Genomic DNA, 18284 nt, shown 5'->3' on the forward strand with positions numbered 1-18284 from the left:
ACATAAATTAACTTGCAGTATCACTAGGTAAAGAAAATGGACAGACCACCCAGAGTCCTAATCAAATGTTTGAGAAAGCTTGTTTACCAGTGACTCGGTGACACCGCAAATTATATTGTCCTGTGCTTCAGATGCCCCCTCTGGGGAACTCGGCTGTCTCCTCTATTTGAAGGGAAGTGGTTATCCCGGTATCTGGTTTTCTCTGCACACATAGCACATGCTCCAAGTAACCAAGGAGATAGCCTCTTCAGGCTCATTCACAGCTGCAGACTCAGAATTCAACTTGGCTGCAGATTCCACAAGCCTGTAGGTTTACAAGTCAGGAAAAAAATGCCATCATTCATAATCACCCCAGTCATTTAGAGGTTCCCCAAATATCTTGACAGATCACTTTAACCATATAACTATTGAAGGAGAAGACATATAAGGGCAGAACATGGTAACCAAACTCAACAAGTCTCCTCACTGACAACTGAGGAACACAGAGCAGCTGGGAAGTACCTAAAGTTAGCCACTGTGGTTGAAGTAGAGTGATGCCCTGCCTTGAAATGGGCACACCTCATTAATCCCTCCCGCTTTAATGTCGGTCTCAGGTTCACACATCAATGCCAATGTACCAAAAATAATGAAAGCGAAGAGTTCCCAGCATAAAGTATTGGCCTTACCAGTTCCTGACTTCTGAGCCAGAACAACTAATATCCTGGAATCCTTGAATTTCAAGAGGCATGACAAGCAGGGAAGTTCTGTTGGTTCCCAGAGACTCCAGCTTTCTGTTCCCCATTACTGGAAGATTCAGCACAAGCCCACTTCCTCCAGGAAGATTCCCTTTTCTTGCACAGAACTCATTACATGATTCTCTTGACCATTTCTTTCTTGATGTTTTACATTGAAGCTGAAGGTCAGCTTTCTTCAGTCACTCTCTGGTTTCTCTAACCTCTCCATTCTCTTTCTGAATTAGACTCTTCAGTATGCCATCATGTTCATCAGGAAATGGTGAAGGCACTGAATAAACTTCCCAAGGACAGTGGGTGTTGCCACAACATAGTGACATCACAGAGGATGCCAGGGCTCTCCAGGAAACAATAGAATGTCTAGGGAAGATCTGCAGATGTCATGGGAACTGATATTGCTAAGAGCTTTCCTTACACTGGATGTGAAGTTGTCCTTTGCAGGAGCCTCTTCTGGGATACAAGGGAAGCCCTTCAGCATCCCCTTCATCCAAACCCAGAGCTCTCTCCCTGATTGATTGAACATCCTTCAGTTCTTTCCCTGTGTAGAACTGAATCTTTATCTCCTACTGAAATTTTATGTACACAAGGTAATAATATCATAGAAATTTATATATGCTAAAGTTCATCATAAGTACCTGCAACTGAGGTGACTGGCCACACTAGTGGAAACCCATGAATTGTGGACTGGTGGCTGTGGAGCCCCCATGAGACTGGACTAGGTCCTCTGGAAACAGAAGATGGTTGTTTGTCTCAAACTGTTTGGGAGGCACCCAGACAGGGTATAGGGATGTATCTGTGGTCAATGGGCAGGCTTCTGGGACCCAGTGCCTGTGGTGTGACACCTTGAACAGCCTTGGTTTAATGTGGAGGGGGTTGGACCTGCCTAGGCTCAGTGTTCTGGACTCTGCTGACTACCCATGGGAGACCTCGATTTGGGGGATGTGGGGATGTGCAGTGGCTTGGGAGAGAGGGATGGGGGTGGGTAGAGGGAGGAAGGGGGCTCTGTGGACAGTATGTGGGGAGAGGAGAAAATTTCTTAATAATAAAAAATGAAAAAAAAACAGTACAAAAAAAGATGTAAAATAAAAAAAGTACCTACAACTCCTTATCTCCTTAGCCACAAGACATTATAGACTTAATGCTGACTGAGAAGGACACTTGTTGAACAACTTCCTGGTAAAGAGTCTACAGGAAACAGCTAGGCAGAGTTACGCTAGAGGAAGAGGCTGATACAGCCTAGGAACAAGTACCCATTGGAGCGTGATATGGTCATGGAGCCCAATGTGACTAAAATCTGTGTCATCAGCATGTGTGTAGTGGGTGTTGTACTCTCTGTTCAGTAGCTCAAAGTGGTCTGCTATTACTGGGTAGTAAAGATGGTCAGATAGCTGGAGTCTTCCACAGAGAACATGAGTTTCCCTTAGAGCAAAGGATATTCAGGAAAATCCTTTGCAAGCCCTTCATAGTTAGCAACACAGACACTTGGGTTCCCCTGGACAATCTAGATCAATGGTTATTTTTTTCCAATTCTCCGACCCTTTAAATCTTTAAATAGCATGAACTGTAGTTCTTTGTGTTCTGGTGAGCCCTAAACATAACTGTTTCATTGTTCCTTAACTTTAATTTTGCTACTGTTTTTTTTTTTTTTTTTTTTTTTGGTTTTTCGAGACAGGGTTTCTCTGTGTAGCTTTGTGCCTTTCCTGGAACTCACTTGGTAGCCCAGGCTGTCCTCGAACTCACAGAGATCCACCTGCCTCTGCCTCCCAAGTGCTGGGATTAAAGGCGTGCGCCACCACCGCCCGGATTTGCTACTTTTTTTTAAAGTTTTATTTATTTATTATGTATACAGTATTCTGTATTCACGTATCCCTGCAGGGCAGAAGAGGGCACCGGATATCATTACAGATGGTTGTGAGCCACCATGTGGTTGCTGGGAATTGAACTCAGGATCTTTGGAAGAGCAAGCAGTGCTTTTAACCTCTGAGCCATCTCTCCAGCCCTAATTTTGCTACTGTTATGAATTGTAATTCAAATATTTGATGTACAGTATATCTGATATGCGACCCCCAATGGGGTGGTGACCTCCACAGGCTGAGGACCACAGCTCTGAATGCAGGCAGAAATCTCCTCAAATCCTGGCAGCGATGGTGGGGCAGTGTGATTCTTAGTTTTTATTATCAGACTGAATCAAACTAGTCACCTGGGAAGAGGGACCCTCAATGAGGAATTATATAGATCAGATTTTTCTTTGAACTTGTCTTTGTGGGATTTTATTAATTGTTAATTGAGATAAGACTCCCTATAATGGGCAGAATATTTTATTGTATGCACACTATACTGTGTAAGTATGAAGAAGCTAGAGCATAAGCATAAGCAAACAGCAACATGGGTACATTTGTTTATCTCTGCTCTTGGCTGTGGATGTGATATGATGTAGCTTGAGTTTTCCTGCCTGGCCCACAGTCAGGACACATCTCTCTCACCTGCCAGTCCCACAGCCGCTCAGACCTGACCAAGTAAACACAGAGACTTATATTGCTTACAAACTGTATAGCCATGGCAGGCTTCTTGCTAACTGTTCTTACAGCTTAAATTAATCCATTTCCATTAATCTATACCCTGCCACATAGCTCGTGGCTTACCGGCATCTTCACATAATGTTTGTCATCGTGGCGGCTGGCCGTGTCTCTCTGACTCAGCCTTCCACTTCCCAGCTTTATTCTCCTCCTTGTCCCACCTATACTTCCTGCCTGGCCACTGGTCAATCAGTGATTTATTTATTGACCAATCAGCAACACATTTGACATACAGACCATCCCACAGCACTATGATTAGCTGAGTTCCTATCCTGATTTTCCCAAAATGGAACTATTACCCGGAATTGTGGGCTATGATCAGTGTTTCCCGTACTAAGTTGCTCTGCCTGATAACTCAGTGTAATAAAGATATTAAGAAAGCACTATATGACAGAGGGGTTTTCACAAGTCAGTGAGATGTGTGTTTCATGAAATGCTCAACAGCACCTTATCTGTCTCAGAAGAAGAGATCCTACTTCCTCCTGAACCCAACCTGTGTTTCCCTGTCACAGTTTTACAAAGACCCAGAGACACCCAAAGACTCACAAACCACTTGACCCTGTCAATAAGTGTCCCCTGAAATTGTCTTGCCATAACAAGTACCATGCTAAATTCTTCTAATGTGTTATATACAAGCTTCGCTTCAACGAATGTATTTTTCCTTGAATTTCCTGACCATTGGAATTTTCAGATATGGGGAACTGGGTCTGAATTCACTGCCTTGACAATGAATTTCAATCTTATGCTATGTCCTTCCTTGAAGGTCAGAAGAGGCTCCTTAATGCTGAGAGCAATGTAGCACCATAAATTCCAGGTATGCAGAGGTATAAGTAATGATTGACAATGTGTCCACTAGTTACCTTATGTTGGAGATTAACTCCAGGGCTGATGTACATAAATCCCTGTGAAAACTTGTTGGTATCATTCTAAATTCTGTGCCTCTTCAACAAGGTTTCTGTAAACGGATCTTTGACAAATTTCCTCCTTTGAAAGTAAATAGACCTTATCAGATGTGAAAAGTCACTTTGATTTTTGTCCTTCTCCTCCTAGGACATGAAACAGGCCCTTTTGAGCTACATGAAAGGTTATCCAAGGAGAATAAGGTCTGAAATAGCCACAGGTACAGGTTTAGAATGCAGGTCTGAGGAACAGAGTGCAAAACAAGGGCAGGACAGCAGGCACACCCAGGAAATTCTTGGTTATGTCTTTGGCAGTTTAGCCTCTCTGCATGCCAGTTTCTTCTACCTAGAGAAAGATGGGTTGGGATACACCATGGAGATGTGGGCTGTCACAAGGCATGACTTACAAATTCACTTCCTTCATAAGTGGGACTTTGTTTTTTTTTTCATGTTTCTTTATGTGTGTGGGGTTACATGCTAGCATTTATATGAGCTAAGTTGCACATCTATTTCTGGAGAACATCTCTTTCTGGGAACAAAAGAATCAGATATTAAACTTACAAAAATGCCAAAAATTATGCTTTAGAGCAGAGAATCACTTCACTTGGTTGAAAAAATTAACACTTCTCTTCATGACCATTATCAAATATTGTGCGTGGCTCCTGTCCTTTGCCATTTGGAAAGAGTCACCAGCTAGCTATTCTTTATTGATTAGTCACTTTCAGAAGCTAAAAGTAGAGAAGATGGAGAGGGAAGGTAGAAATCAACATGTTTAATCCTAAATATAGAGTTGTGTTTGCCTGTTCCAATCTCAGAATTCTAATCCTTATCTGGCTAATCTAATAACAAATAAATGCCACCTGTGCACATTGTTGTATTTTAATAAAAGCACATAAACGATTTTGATGACTTACTATAACTCATGTAGTATGTATTGAGTCCAGCTATTAATATTTTCTTCTCTGTCTTGCTATTCTTATTTGGAACATTTGTTTGTTTGAGTGGAAGTGAACCACTCCAATTTAAATGTTGCAATTTTTTTTAAATAAACTACTGTAACAGACTATGTTTAGGAGTTGTAAAAGTTTTTCCATGGAAAAAAATCAGAATTTAAGAGGATCCTGTTACATGCTGGGGGCACACATCAGAGTCCACAAGTCTTGCAAAAATAGATTTTTTTTCTTTTAGCACTTTGATGGGAGAAACACTTCATTTTCTTTAATTTTATAATTAATTTAATTTTACATATCAGCCATGTATTCCCCTGTCCTCCCTCTTCCAGGTCCCCCCTTGGCCTCCCCCCTGTCAACTCCCCATTCCCATCTCCTCCAAGGCAAGGACTCCCCTGGGGATTCAGCTCTGCCTGGTAGGTTCAGTCGAGGCAGGTCCAGTCCCCTCCTCCCTTCACCCAGCTGAGCAAAGTGTCCCAGCATAGGCCCCAGGTTCCAAAAAAACCACCTCATGCACTAAGGACCCGTTCCAATCCCAGTGCCTGGGGGCCTCCTAAATAGTTCAAGCTAATCATCTGTCTCACTTATCCAGAGGGTCTGATCCAGTTTGGGGCTCCTGAGCTATTGGATCATAGCTCATGTGTTTCCATTAGTTTGTTTATTTGTCCTTGTGCTTTTTCCAATCATGGTCTTAATATCTCTCGCTCATACAATCCCTCTTCTCTCTCACTGATTGGACTCCTGGAGCTCCACCTGGGTCCTGGCCAAGGATCTCTGCATCTGCTTCCATCAATGATTGGAGGAGAGTTCTAGCATGACAGTTAGGGTGTTTAGCCATCTTATCACCAGAGCAGGTCAGTTTGGGCTTCTCTGGACCATTGCCAGTAGACTATTGTTGAGGTATCTTTGAGGATTTCTGGGGACCTCTCTACCACTTTGCTTCTTTTTGTTTTCATGAGGTCATCATTTATTATGGTCTCTTTTTCCTTGTTCTCCCTCTCTGGTCCTGATCCTGCTGGGACCTCCTGCTCCCCTAAGCTCTTTTCCCCCCGACACTTGTCCTTCATTACCTCCCCTCACCGCCAGTTTGCTCATGTAGACCTCAACCATTTCTCTGTTGTTGGGCGATCCCTGTGTCTTTCTTAGGGTCATGTTTTCTAGGTAGCCTCCCTGGAGTTGTTAGTAGCAGTGTAGTCATCATTCGTTTTACATCTATTATCCTCCTATGAGTGAGTACATACCATGTTTGTCTTTCTGAGTCTGGGTTACCTCACTCAGGATGATTTTTTCTAGATCCATCCATTTGCGTACAAACCTCATGATGTCATTGTTTTTCTCTGCTTAGTAGTACTCCACTGTGTATATATACCACAATATACCACATTTTATTTATCCATTCTTCAGTTGAAAGGCATCTAGGTTGTTTCCAGTTTCTGGCTATTAAAAACAATGCTGATATGACCATAGCTGAGCATGTGCCCTAGGGGTATGATTGAACATTCCTTGGGTGTATGCCCAAGAGTGGTATAGCTGTGTTTTAGGCAAGGTTGATTCTCAATTTTCTAAGAAATCATCATATTGATTTCCAAAGTGGAAAAGTACAAGCTTGCATTCCCACCAACAGTGGAGGAGAGTTCCCCTTGCTCCACATCCTCTCCAGCATAAGCGGTCTTCAATGATTTTGATCTTAGCCATTCTGACAGGTGTAAGGTGGTATCTCACAGTCCTTTTGATTTGCATTTCCCTGATGATTAGGGATGTGAGCAATTCCTTAAATGTGCTTCAGCCACTTGAGTTTCCTCTGTTGAGAATTCTTTGTTTATCTCTATAGACCATTTCTTAATTAGACTGTTGGGCATTTTGATGTCTAATTAATTGAGTTCCTTATATAATCTGGATATCAGCCCTCTGTCAGATGTGGGGTTGGTGAAGATCTTTTCCCATTTTGTAGGTTGTTGCTTTGTCATGTTTACTGTGTCCTTTGCTCTACAAAAGCTTCTCTGGTTTAAGAGGTCCCATTGATTGATTGTTTCTCTCAGTGACTGTGATACCAGTGTTATATTTAGGAAGTGATCTCCTATGCCAATGTGTTCAAGACTACTTCCTACTTTCTCTTCTATCAGGTTCAGAGTAACTGGATTTATGTTCAGTTATATATATGTGTGTATATATATGTATATATATATATATATATATATATATATATATATATAAAATGCATACTTTAAGGAAAGTTTAAAGAATCAAAACAGAACCAAAATATTATGAGAACTGTGGTAATAAAATCATCCCTTAATTTTGGCTTTCTTCTGTCCCATATCAGTTGACCCTTCTGACATGATACAGCGATTTTCCATATTCTTTTTAACAACATGCTTATCTTTAAAGAAGGAGAGAGTCATTCTCTAACTCCAAAGCCAGCTTTAATTTTTAATTGAATTAGGCCTACATAAACAGTATTTGTGATAACTCTCTGTAAAGAAGAGAAGATACAACATTTTGGAAGACATGAATTTTATGTGTGATGTAATACCAGTAGGCCAAGTTAACTTAAATTGAATGGTCATGCTGGTTGAGAAATTATCACCTCTTCTAATTAAGAGGTCAGTCTTCCTCAAATTAAACCTTTATCAATTTTGATGGTATTTATAGCTTATCTTCTCTTGTAGAAACAAAAGCAAAACCTCATCCCCAATGTAACACATATCCTGGTTTCCATTCTGAGGTCAGCACGTCCTTAAAATATATAGGCTGATTTAACTCTGTAGTTTTTTTCTATTGTCCAATATATCTCCACAGTTATTGTTCCTTTCTCATTAGCACTGAAAAAATACAAAGTTAATAAAGCAGTATGTAATCTATTTTGGGTGGTTTTGTTGCTCCTTTTTGTTTATTTAGCATACCCTTTAGAGTTCAATTTGTTATTTCTATGACTGCTTCTCCTGTAGGATTGTATGGTATACCTGTAATATGTTTTATATTGTAATAAGCAAAAAATTGTTTCATTTTACCAGAGACATAGGCTAGATCATTGTCAGGTATAACTTCCAGTAATTTCTAGATTGGAAAATCAGCCTTTTTGAAACTCAGAGCAGTTGCCCATGGAAATGCTGAGTAGGTATCAATGGTGTGGAGCACATGTTTCAATTTTCCAAATTCTACAAAATAAAACACATTCAGCTGCCAGATTTCATTCCTCTGAGTACCCTTTTGGTTACATCTTGCAGGTAGTAGATTCTGAATTTAAAATGAACAAGTAGGACATTTCCATTTAATTTCGTTACCTTGTTTCCAGGTTATTTAAAAAATCCTTATTTAAAGCCTTACTATTGACATGATTTTTTTTATGAAACTCTGAGGCCTTCTGTACATTTCCTATCAATAGTTGATCAATCTCCACGTTTTCTTGTGCTAAAGGACCTGACAGACTCATATGGTATTAGATGTGACTTATGTATAAGGGATACTTCCTGTTTCTGATTATTTCTTGTAAATGAATAAATAACAAAGTTAATTCTGACTCATCAGGGATAAATTTTGCAGTTCAATATGTAGGACTACTTTTTCTGTATACTGAAAGTCAGTAACTATGTTGAGAGGTTCTGAAGAGAGGAAGTAATAAGGCAGGGTGCAGAGAGGAGCTAACTCTCTTTTGACAGAGGATTTCATAGGGCTAAGATATAGTAGCTTGTTCTCTATGTCTCTAATCTTTCAGTTTTTACCCCAATATCTGGCTCTAGGTTTTTTATTAATAAGACCTTTTAAGATCTGTGTTGCAGGGAAGTGGCTTAACTGCTCCTTGAACCCAAAGAACCTTCAGATAAAGAAGTCTGTAACAATGTAGTATGCTTTGCAGATCCTCTCTTGTCTATTGCTCAGCTGTATATAAGCACTGGCAGAGTAAACTGGATACAACAGTATTCAGTGATAGTCCTTCCAAATCTATCCTATGTCTTTGTCTTTCTTGTATGTCTCTGTTTTTTCTATCTGTCTCTTTTTAAGCCACACTCCCCTATTCAGGAATTATTTGACAGGATGGGTAGAATTGACAAGGGTCTGAGAAATATAAAGATCTGATGACATAAAGGCTTGCGTTATATGGGTCTAAAAGTTCCAAATAAGGTCATAAATTTTAATTTCTGTTCCTAGTTTATAACTGTCTGCACAGGTTTGTACTTTGCTGACAGACACGTCCAGGCATCAATTGTTAATGGCAACCTGCTCCATATGAGTATGAGCCCTGAACTTCATGAAAGCTGGTATAAACTGATCCAACTGATGCAAATGCTGTTTCTTCAGCTGGTCAATGAACCAGAGGGTTCTAAATTGCCTCCTTACCTTTGACTAACATTCTAGCATTCCAAGGCCCTGACAATAATGTGCCAATGTCAGCAGGAAATAATTATAGAAGCCAATACATCACCCTTGTTCCACCTCTCCCCTTGGAAAGTTACATCTAAGGGTAATTTCTTGTCATATGGAACCTGAGATAAAGTATTACTGATGGTCACCTTTAATCCTGGCACTCAGGAGGCAGAGCCAGGCAGATTTCTGTGAGTTCAAGGACAGCCTGACGTACAGAGCAGTATTCAATACAGGCACAAAAACTAAAAAGAGAAACCCTGTCTTGAAAAATCAATAATGATAATAATAATAATAATAATAATAATAATAATAATAATAATTACTGATGTTCATTCTCATTTTCAAGTTCCTTCTCGATAAGGAAGTCTGTCAGCCATCAAAGGCTATTGGTTCTTCTGCTTCTGTTAATTGCTGTTGGCTCTTGCATCACTGATGCCTTAACTCAATGATAATTCCTGTCTGGGTACCACTAAACTGATGATGCTAAAGTCCCAATGTCAGCCCTTGGACCAAACCTATTACAAGCTTGCAGATCTCCACAACCAAATAAAGGGAGGCTCACCTTGCCACTGGTAATGGGAAAATGGCCTCTGTTTAGAACAATGTCTGCATGGCTATTCCCAACTCTGCAACCTCACTTATACACCAATGGGATCTAGCTTTCTGATCCCACTAGAAGATACCTGATGAGCTATACTTCTAGCTTAAGCCCCTATGTTAATGCTAAGATTTTTAAATCACACAAAAGACTCTTGCATCTTGGTCCAGTGAGTCTCCATGATAGTCTCCTACTCTGATGATGAAGTTTTTTTTACCAATTAGAAACATCTCCAAGATTTGAGTTCATGCACTACTCAAGGGGGGAATCAGAGGAGCAAGAAGATGCTCTAACAGGCTGATCAATCTTCTCTCAGAGATCAGACCTCAATTTCAGTTTCCTGAAACTGGGCAAGCAGTTTCTGACTAGAAGTCATAAACAAACGACAATTAATTACTAGTGCCTCTGACAAATTAAAAGTTTCTAACATGATTGCCACTGGCATGAGTCAATCATATCTAAGATGAGCTGCCTTCCTTGGACACTCACCTTCAACTGTGATTAAAAGGAGCGCATACATCTCTCTCACATTCTTTGCCATCTTGCCTTTACATAGGATGGCAGGCCCCAGCATCCTGGAAACTTTCTTGAGATAATAAGCATTCTTGCTGATTGCATACATGATGGTGGTCTTATATAGGACTTCTCCATGATGCTAACAGAGCTATATCCCTAGCAGATGTTTGTTTACTGTGATGGCAGGGATGGAACTAGGGCCCTTACCATGTCCATTGAGCACCATACCATTGAGTGAGGACAGCCTGACATTTTTGTTTATAACCTCTGACATGTATGCACGCTGCCTGATTTGCTTAACACAGCCATGTCCTCAGAGTGACAGTGTCTTCATGGAGTCCTCACTGTTACACAAAGTCCAAGATGGCTGGACACTCAGAATGTTGGTGTCCCGACTGTTGGAAGTAGCAAGAACATCAGGTATGTGTCTTTGATCAAACCTATTTTCTAGCCAGCATGGTGGCACATACCTGTTTCCAAGCACTTGGGAGGCAGGAGAATCTCCTGAAACCAGGAATGTGAGGCCAGCTTGGTAAACACAGTCAGGCACTGCATCCATGTCCAGCTGCAGCCATAAATCATGCATGCAGACATCCCCAGCCATGGGAGGAAAGTCATATGGCACACCAGAAACCCAGAGAGATCCAGGATGCTCTGATGGGGCATTTGTGCCTGAAGAGGCAGGGCAAGGAAGGCAGCAGAAGATACTGGTTTGCATTGAGGGGCTAGACCCAGGAGTGTTCAGAGGCATGGAGGGTTTGTGTTTGAAAGACCCAGCAGCAAACCAGTGTGTCTCAGCCTGGAGTGACCCTTTAAGGAAAAAGGAGCTCTTAGTCCAGGGCCCAAAGCTGCCAGTGGCCCCATGATCTATGCTGCTGGTGGCTGCTGGATTCAGGAGCAGGGCCATGTTGGGATTTGCTATAACCAGAAAGTTCAACATAGTATCTGAAGCACAGCAAAGGACCATAGGAGAACAGACAATGAGAGCAGAGATCTTACAGTGCTTATATGAAGCACAGCAGGGAAGTAGTATGCAGTTGAAAGGGAGCAGCAAGCAGTGTCTGTGGAGCTGGGGCAGCCCAAGAGTTCCTAGAGCCCAGGGGCCATGCAGGGGTTAAGCATAATGGAGCTGTAGAGTCTCCCCAGGCAGGGAGTCCTTTTTTTCCACGACAATCTCCATTCTGATGAAGACTGAAGGGCTGAGCCTAGGACATGAGGAAAAATAGGAATGAGAGAGGGACTGCAGAGTGGGGGGAAAGAATGCAACCAAGAGTGAAGCAGAGCCATCCAAGGGCTATGGGTGAGGCCATGCTATAGTTGGGTCTTGCTGGCCTCAAGCTGGACCAGGCCAGATGGAGACAGGAAGGGATCTTTTTTTCTCTGCTGATTTAAAGAATAAGAAGTCAGGAAATTCAAGATCTCAGGAGTCAGCCCAGCTTTACTAGGGATACACTAGCTGATTTTATGTCAGGTTGACAAAAGCTAGAGTCACCACAGAGGAAGCAAGCCAGTATGCAGCATCCCTCTATGGACTCTGGATCAGTTCCTGCTTCTAAGTTCCTTCCCTGTTTGAGTTTCTGTCCTGACTTCCTTCAATGATAAACAGTGATATAGGTGTATAGGCCAAAAACCTTTTTCTCCCCAACTTGCTTTTTTTTTAATTCATGGTGTTTCATCACAGCAATAGTAACACTGACTAAGACAAGGAGTGAAGCACAAAACAGAGATGGACTCTATCAGGGAGGAGTCAACATGAGATAGTGTGGAGATTTTGTTGCTTTGGCTTTTTCAGTTGTTGTTTTTTGGGGGAAGGTGGGGGAATGTGAACATGAATGCAGGTGCTTCTGGATGCCAGAGAGGGCATTGAATCCCTTAGAACTGAAATGGTTGTGGGCCTCCCTGCGGGTGCTGGGAACTGAACTCCAGTCCTCTGCAGAAGCAACAAGCACTCAACCACTTTTTAACAATTACAACAATTTACGTGAAGTTATGTTCTGGGGAGATGCCATGGGAACACATGTGGAAGTCAGAGGACAGCTCTTGGTAGTTGATTCTTTCCTTCCACTTGGGATTTAACTGAGGATGTCAGCTTTGATGGCAAGTCTTCTACCCAATGAGCCATCCCAATCAATCCCTCTACCCAATGAGCCATGCCAGAGGCTCTAGTTTTCACTTTCTAGGATGTTTCTATCTTTTACTTGATGTTTGCTCTTTCTCCAAGCACCTGCATACAAGAGGCATTCTATCAATGGCTTGTAAACACTAAGTATCCTTTAAAGGTTACTACATGCAGTAGCTGCCCTGTGCATACCTGGGGAGATTCAAGGAGCCAGTCTGCAGGTAACAGAAGGGTTGATGCTTTTCCTGTCATTGAGCATGAAGAGCCAGTGTTCCTAGCTCTCCATTGTGTGGTCCTGGTCATGTTCTGTGTTTTCATGGTACAGTATTTATGTCCTAGGACAAACTCTGTGTCATTTACAGGAGGAAGAGTGGTTGAGTCCATATTCAGGCAATACCAAAGGAAAACAAAGAAAGTAATGGAGTCCTTTACTCCTGAGGGCACTGTGAGTGGGTGGGGGTGGAGTCACATGGACAGCCACAGCCCCATCCATAAGGACACCATTTGGGCCTTTACCAGTTACCTGTGGCCTCCAGGTTTGGGCATAGTCATGAGCCTCAGCATTAGGCAGTCTCCATGATGTGTGCTCGCATGTCATTTGTGGGTCCTCTTGGTTTTGGGGGCATCTATTCTGTTAAGTCTGTCCTCCAGCACCATCCCTTCTGTAACTCAAGCGGCTCCTTAGTGATGGGCACTGACAGTGGGCATTTGGTGGAGGTCACAAGCACATCTGGCATGGGAGATTTTGCTATCCCAACGAGAATAGTGTAAAATGTACAACTTTGGTGATGTTCATTTCGGGAACTTCCTGTATGATATTTTTAGCTCCAATGCATAGCGAGAATAGGTAACACATATTCAGGTTAGGGAGTGTCCTGGAGAGATCAGTCAGCTGCAAGTATATTCCTGTGGTAACAACTCACCCATGGATAATAGGCTTTCTTGTTGTCTGGCAAAGTTAGGGCTCACTGCCGAGCACAGGCAAGGTCATCCCCTGCTCGAATCTTGGTTTATGATAATCCAAATGTTATGTTTGCCTCTGCCTGGACTGTGCCTTGGAGAGGGTAGAAGTATGACTGGATGTCCCCCTTGAGGAAAAGGATTTTCATATCACTCAGCAGACAGCTTCCCCAAGCTAATTATCTTTGCTTCTATTCATGTTGCTGATGCTGCCTTGAAGGCTTGGCTGGCAGGAATTTTGGGTCTGGTGCATCAACAGAACCCTGCAGCTGAGTTTCCTCCAGGCGCCAGCTGGTGGCCCCTGGATCTGGCTGGAGTCTTGAGTGTCTATGTTGTCATGATAATGCCTGCAGCTTTCTCCTGAGGCTGAGTGGATCTCAGCTTGTGTGGCCCAGGGAGGTGTCCTCTGACTGGTTGAGAATTTTTGGAGGATCTTATCTCCATGTCCTGAGTAAAACCACTTCCAGTTGAGCAGCATTTCCTATAATGGGGCACAGGGACACCTGTATCTGAAATTCAGTGTTCTCGAACTCCAGATTTCAGGTTTTGGATTAAGGGTGCTCAGCCTGTATTGTGTTTCCATTTCTCCCAGAAACTGCCTCATAGAGACCCATGTTTGGCAGCAACCAAACCTACCCAGTGGTTATTCAAACTGCCACACCATTTCCCGTTACCCTCAGGCACACTGGAGCAGTCCTCTTGGTCAGGTGCTCTAGTTTCTCCTCTAATTTCAATTGCCATCTCCACATCAGGTGATTGTGGGCATTGCCCTATACCCATTGCTTGTCTTGTGTGTGTGTGTGTGTGTGTGTGTGTGTGTGTGTGTGTGTGTGTGTGTGTGTTGTGTGTGTGTGTGTGTGTGTGTGACACAGGTGTGACCATGCAAGATTGTACAACCCTATGTGCAAACATGGATACCAGAGAGAAATAACATGTATCTTCATTTTGTGACAGGGTTTCACTGAGCTACGTGCTCTCAGAATACTTCTATGTCCTTCATCCCTTGCTGGGCTTAGAGGCTTCCATGACATTCCAGGATTTGTTTTTATGTAGGTGCTGAGGATTCAGACTCAGGTCCTCAGGGTTGCCGAGTGACAACTCAAACCCTCCGAGTGTCTCCACAGCTCCACTCATTGGTCATTATATTCTCATATCATTGCTAACTTTTCTGTTCAAATATTTTCTAAGTTGGACATTTTCTCACTACTGTCTGAGGGTTTATTTATAGCCATTTGCCAGCAGCTGCCACCGCAGTTTTTTCTTGATGAGCAGAATTACTTGATTTGCTTTCAGAAAGACCAGTATTCCATTATACAGTTTTCTTTTTCTTTTCCAGACAGTGTCTTTCAACATAGTCCTTACAGGCCTGGAACTCAGAGATCCACCTGCTTCTTTCCGCCTGAAGGCTGGGTCTAAGGACTTGGGCTACCATATCCATCCCTGCTTGTTGGTCATGTGTGTTCACAGGCCTGTGGAGATGTAACCCAGGCTTTTCATATGCCAGGTGAGAGTTCAGAATCTTCGCATGGTTTGAATTTGTGGAATCATGAGTTGGTGTCAAAGGTGTGCTGATGTTGAGGGTCATCAAGGCCCTGAACACCATGTCCTGCCTTACCATGTTTCTATTCTCCGATTTCCCTAAAAGGCTTCATGCATGACATTTAGGGGTGTTATCTGGTTACAAACAAGGCATTTTCACTCTGAAATTATTAAGGATATGCTTTGGAAACATTTATTTTTATTTATTTAACTTTTGGTTTAGTTTGATTTTTTTTCAAGACAGAGTAGCTGTAAGGATTCCTGACTGTCCTGGAACTTGGACAGTAGATCAGGCTGCAAACTCAGAGATCTGTCTGCCTCTGCCTCCTGAGCTGGAATTAAAGGCATGTGCCACCATCATCTGGTTGAAACATTTTAATTAGCATTGATTGTGCAAACACTGAGTTTTGTGGTGACATTTTAAAACATGACATTTTTATTTTATTAGGGACAGGGTTCAAGTCAACACGTCCATAGAGCTGTCAGAGGACAACTAATGGAAATTGGTACCCACCATCCACTACACTGGCCCTGCAGATGCAGGGTTAAGGCAAGCACCTTTATCCACATACTGAAGCATCTCACAAGCCCAAATTTTTGTTTGTAACTTTTCATGATAAATTTGAATATAGGACTCACACATGCTAGGAAAGTTTTCATTCAGCCAACCCTCCATTTATTTGAGACTGCCTCATGGTGATATTTTCCTTTCTTTCTTTGCTTCTCCAACAGAAGCAGTCTATCACATGATCCATTGAACTCCCAGCAGATCTGACAGCTCAGCCATCCTGCTCCTCCTACATTGAAGGCAATGAATCCCCACTCTCCATGGCATTGCTAATGGTCTACCTCACGGTTCCCTGTGTCTGAAATAGAGGAGAACCCTTGAAAAAACTCATAATCTACCTCCCACTAGTGCTCTTGTTTGCTAGGCTTGCCCAAAGTTCCTCAATAGCTTGTCTCCAACAGGGCCTCAGGACAGTAGCAGCTCCTCTACTAGATAAGGGAAGATCAAATGACTAAGGCAGCACAGGGCTTCACAGCTCTGGATTCTACCCTAGGGGCAGACAGTACTCTAGTCTGGGAAATATGTATTTTAGTAGAAACTATTCCAGTCTCTCAGAGCACTTTCTGTTCCTCTTCCAAGAGGTGTGTGTTTTATTACACAGTCACTGGCCAGTGCAGCCTAACATTTCCTTCATAGCTTAGAAATCCTGCAGCCAAACTTAAGTCACATAAAACAGTAACTGCTGTTTAAGGAAAAGGAGATCATGAATTAAAAAAACATTGAAGTGTCTATGGAAAGGCTTAGAGGTAGAAAAGCAACAATGCAAATGAGGTAATATAATCCCCAAAAATTATTTTAAAAAATTGAAACAGGCTACATGGCCATGTCCTTCAGAGACTAGGGATTTGTGTTAGAGCACACCACATGTTTAGTCACACATTTTCTCTCAGGTTGTTCATCTTAAGCCTGTAAAACAATAGTTCTTTTAGGCAGGGCTACACCATTTTGTCCAGTTCTATTTTGGTCAAACTAGTGTTACTACTGTAGTTTGGATTTGTGATAAGTTCAGTTCTTTATCCACATTCTCAATTCCCTGTTCTTTGGATGCAAATGGCCAGTCAGAACAATTAATAATCATCTAAAATACATAAAATTGATCACCTCACTACTTATTTCTAATGTGAGCTAGTGTCAAAGGCAAAGACCTTTGAGGCTTCTTCTTGTCCATCCCTTTTTGTAAGGATAGTACACCTGCTTTAAAGTTGGTCAGTGAACTCAATTCTTACACAGGTCCCTCTTCATATGGAAGTTTGCAATAAAATCAGAGGAAGTTGGAGGACACTCATTTACCAGTCTATTTTTACTTCACAATGACCAGTTTAGGTCCAGTCTTGAAGCAGTTTGCAGAACTTTCTTTCCCACACTGGGCAGCAGAAGCAGAATTAGATGTTCAAAGCAATTCTCAACTGCATAATATGAGGCAAGCCTAAGCAACAGGAGACATTGCTCTAGTCAGAAGTAAATAATCAACTCACTTGAGAAAAATGAGAAGAAATTTTTTTTTAAATTTTTATCTTGAAATACAATTCAGTTCTACATATCAGCCACGGATTCCCTTGTTCTCCCCCCTCCCGCCCCCTCACCTTCCCCCCAGCCCGCCCCCCATTCCCATCTCCTCCAGAGCAAAGCCTTCCCCACAGACTGAGATCAATCTGGTAGACTCAGTCCAGGTAGGTCCAGTCCCCTCCTCCCAGGCCGAGCCAAGTGACCCTGCATAGGCCCCAGGTTTCAAACAGCCAACTCATGCAATGAGCACAGGACCAGGTCCCACTGCCTGGATGCCTCCCAAACAGATCAGACCAATCAACTGTCTCACCAACTCAGAGGGCCTGATCCAGTTGGTGACCCCTCAGCCATTGGTTCATAGTTCATGTGTTTCCGTTCATTTGGCTATTTGTCCCTGTGCTTTATCCAACCTTGGTCTCAACAATTCTCACTCTGGGAGTCCAAGTAGCGAGAATTGAAATTCTTAATGACCTGAAAAAAATGGAGAATAAAAGAAAATAAGAGATTAGAGCAGAGATGCATTTAAACAAAATCAAATTTTAACAGTGAAACAAATAATTGTCTTTTTAAAAAGACAAATAGAATTGAAAAAAACACAAGGCTCTATTGACTTTCAAAAATAAAACACCATTCTCGGGTAGAGGGAATGGTATTAATAAGATATCATATCACCATGGCCCTATGTGCAAAGTTAGCTGCTGAGACCTGTGACCTGGCACACAGCTACAGCTAATGGAAATAACCATCACAAGCAGGATTGAAAATATCTGCATAGGATAATTTATTGTTCAAAATTCAATACTCATGGGCTCAAGCTAACCTTCCCAAATTGTCCACCCAAAATCTAGGCTGCTTTCACTCACATGACATGGATCAATACATGCTGGGGAATTACAAAATCACCAATCCTGCCACTATCAGGTGGTATTTCATAATAGTGACTTCTGTAGCTGTTTG

General features: G+C 42.1%; 1 long non-coding RNA gene across 1 annotated transcript in view; it reads left to right on the forward strand.

Annotated features, from left to right (window-relative positions):
• Window positions 1-4013: 4013 nt before the first annotated feature.
• Window positions 4014-18284, forward strand: part of LOC131901134 (uncharacterized) — a 99657-nt gene continuing 85386 nt past the window's right edge. Inside the window, exons 1-2 of the long non-coding RNA XR_009376383.1 lie at window positions 4014-4121; window positions 4358-4410. This is a non-coding gene — a long non-coding RNA (uncharacterized LOC131901134). The remainder of the gene's footprint in view (window positions 4122-4357; window positions 4411-18284) is intronic.

Source organism: Peromyscus eremicus, unplaced genomic scaffold (genome assembly GCF_949786415.1).
Source record: "Peromyscus eremicus unplaced genomic scaffold, PerEre_H2_v1 PerEre#2#chrX_unloc_3, whole genome shotgun sequence".
Lineage (NCBI taxonomy): Eukaryota > Metazoa > Chordata > Mammalia > Rodentia > Cricetidae > Peromyscus > Peromyscus eremicus.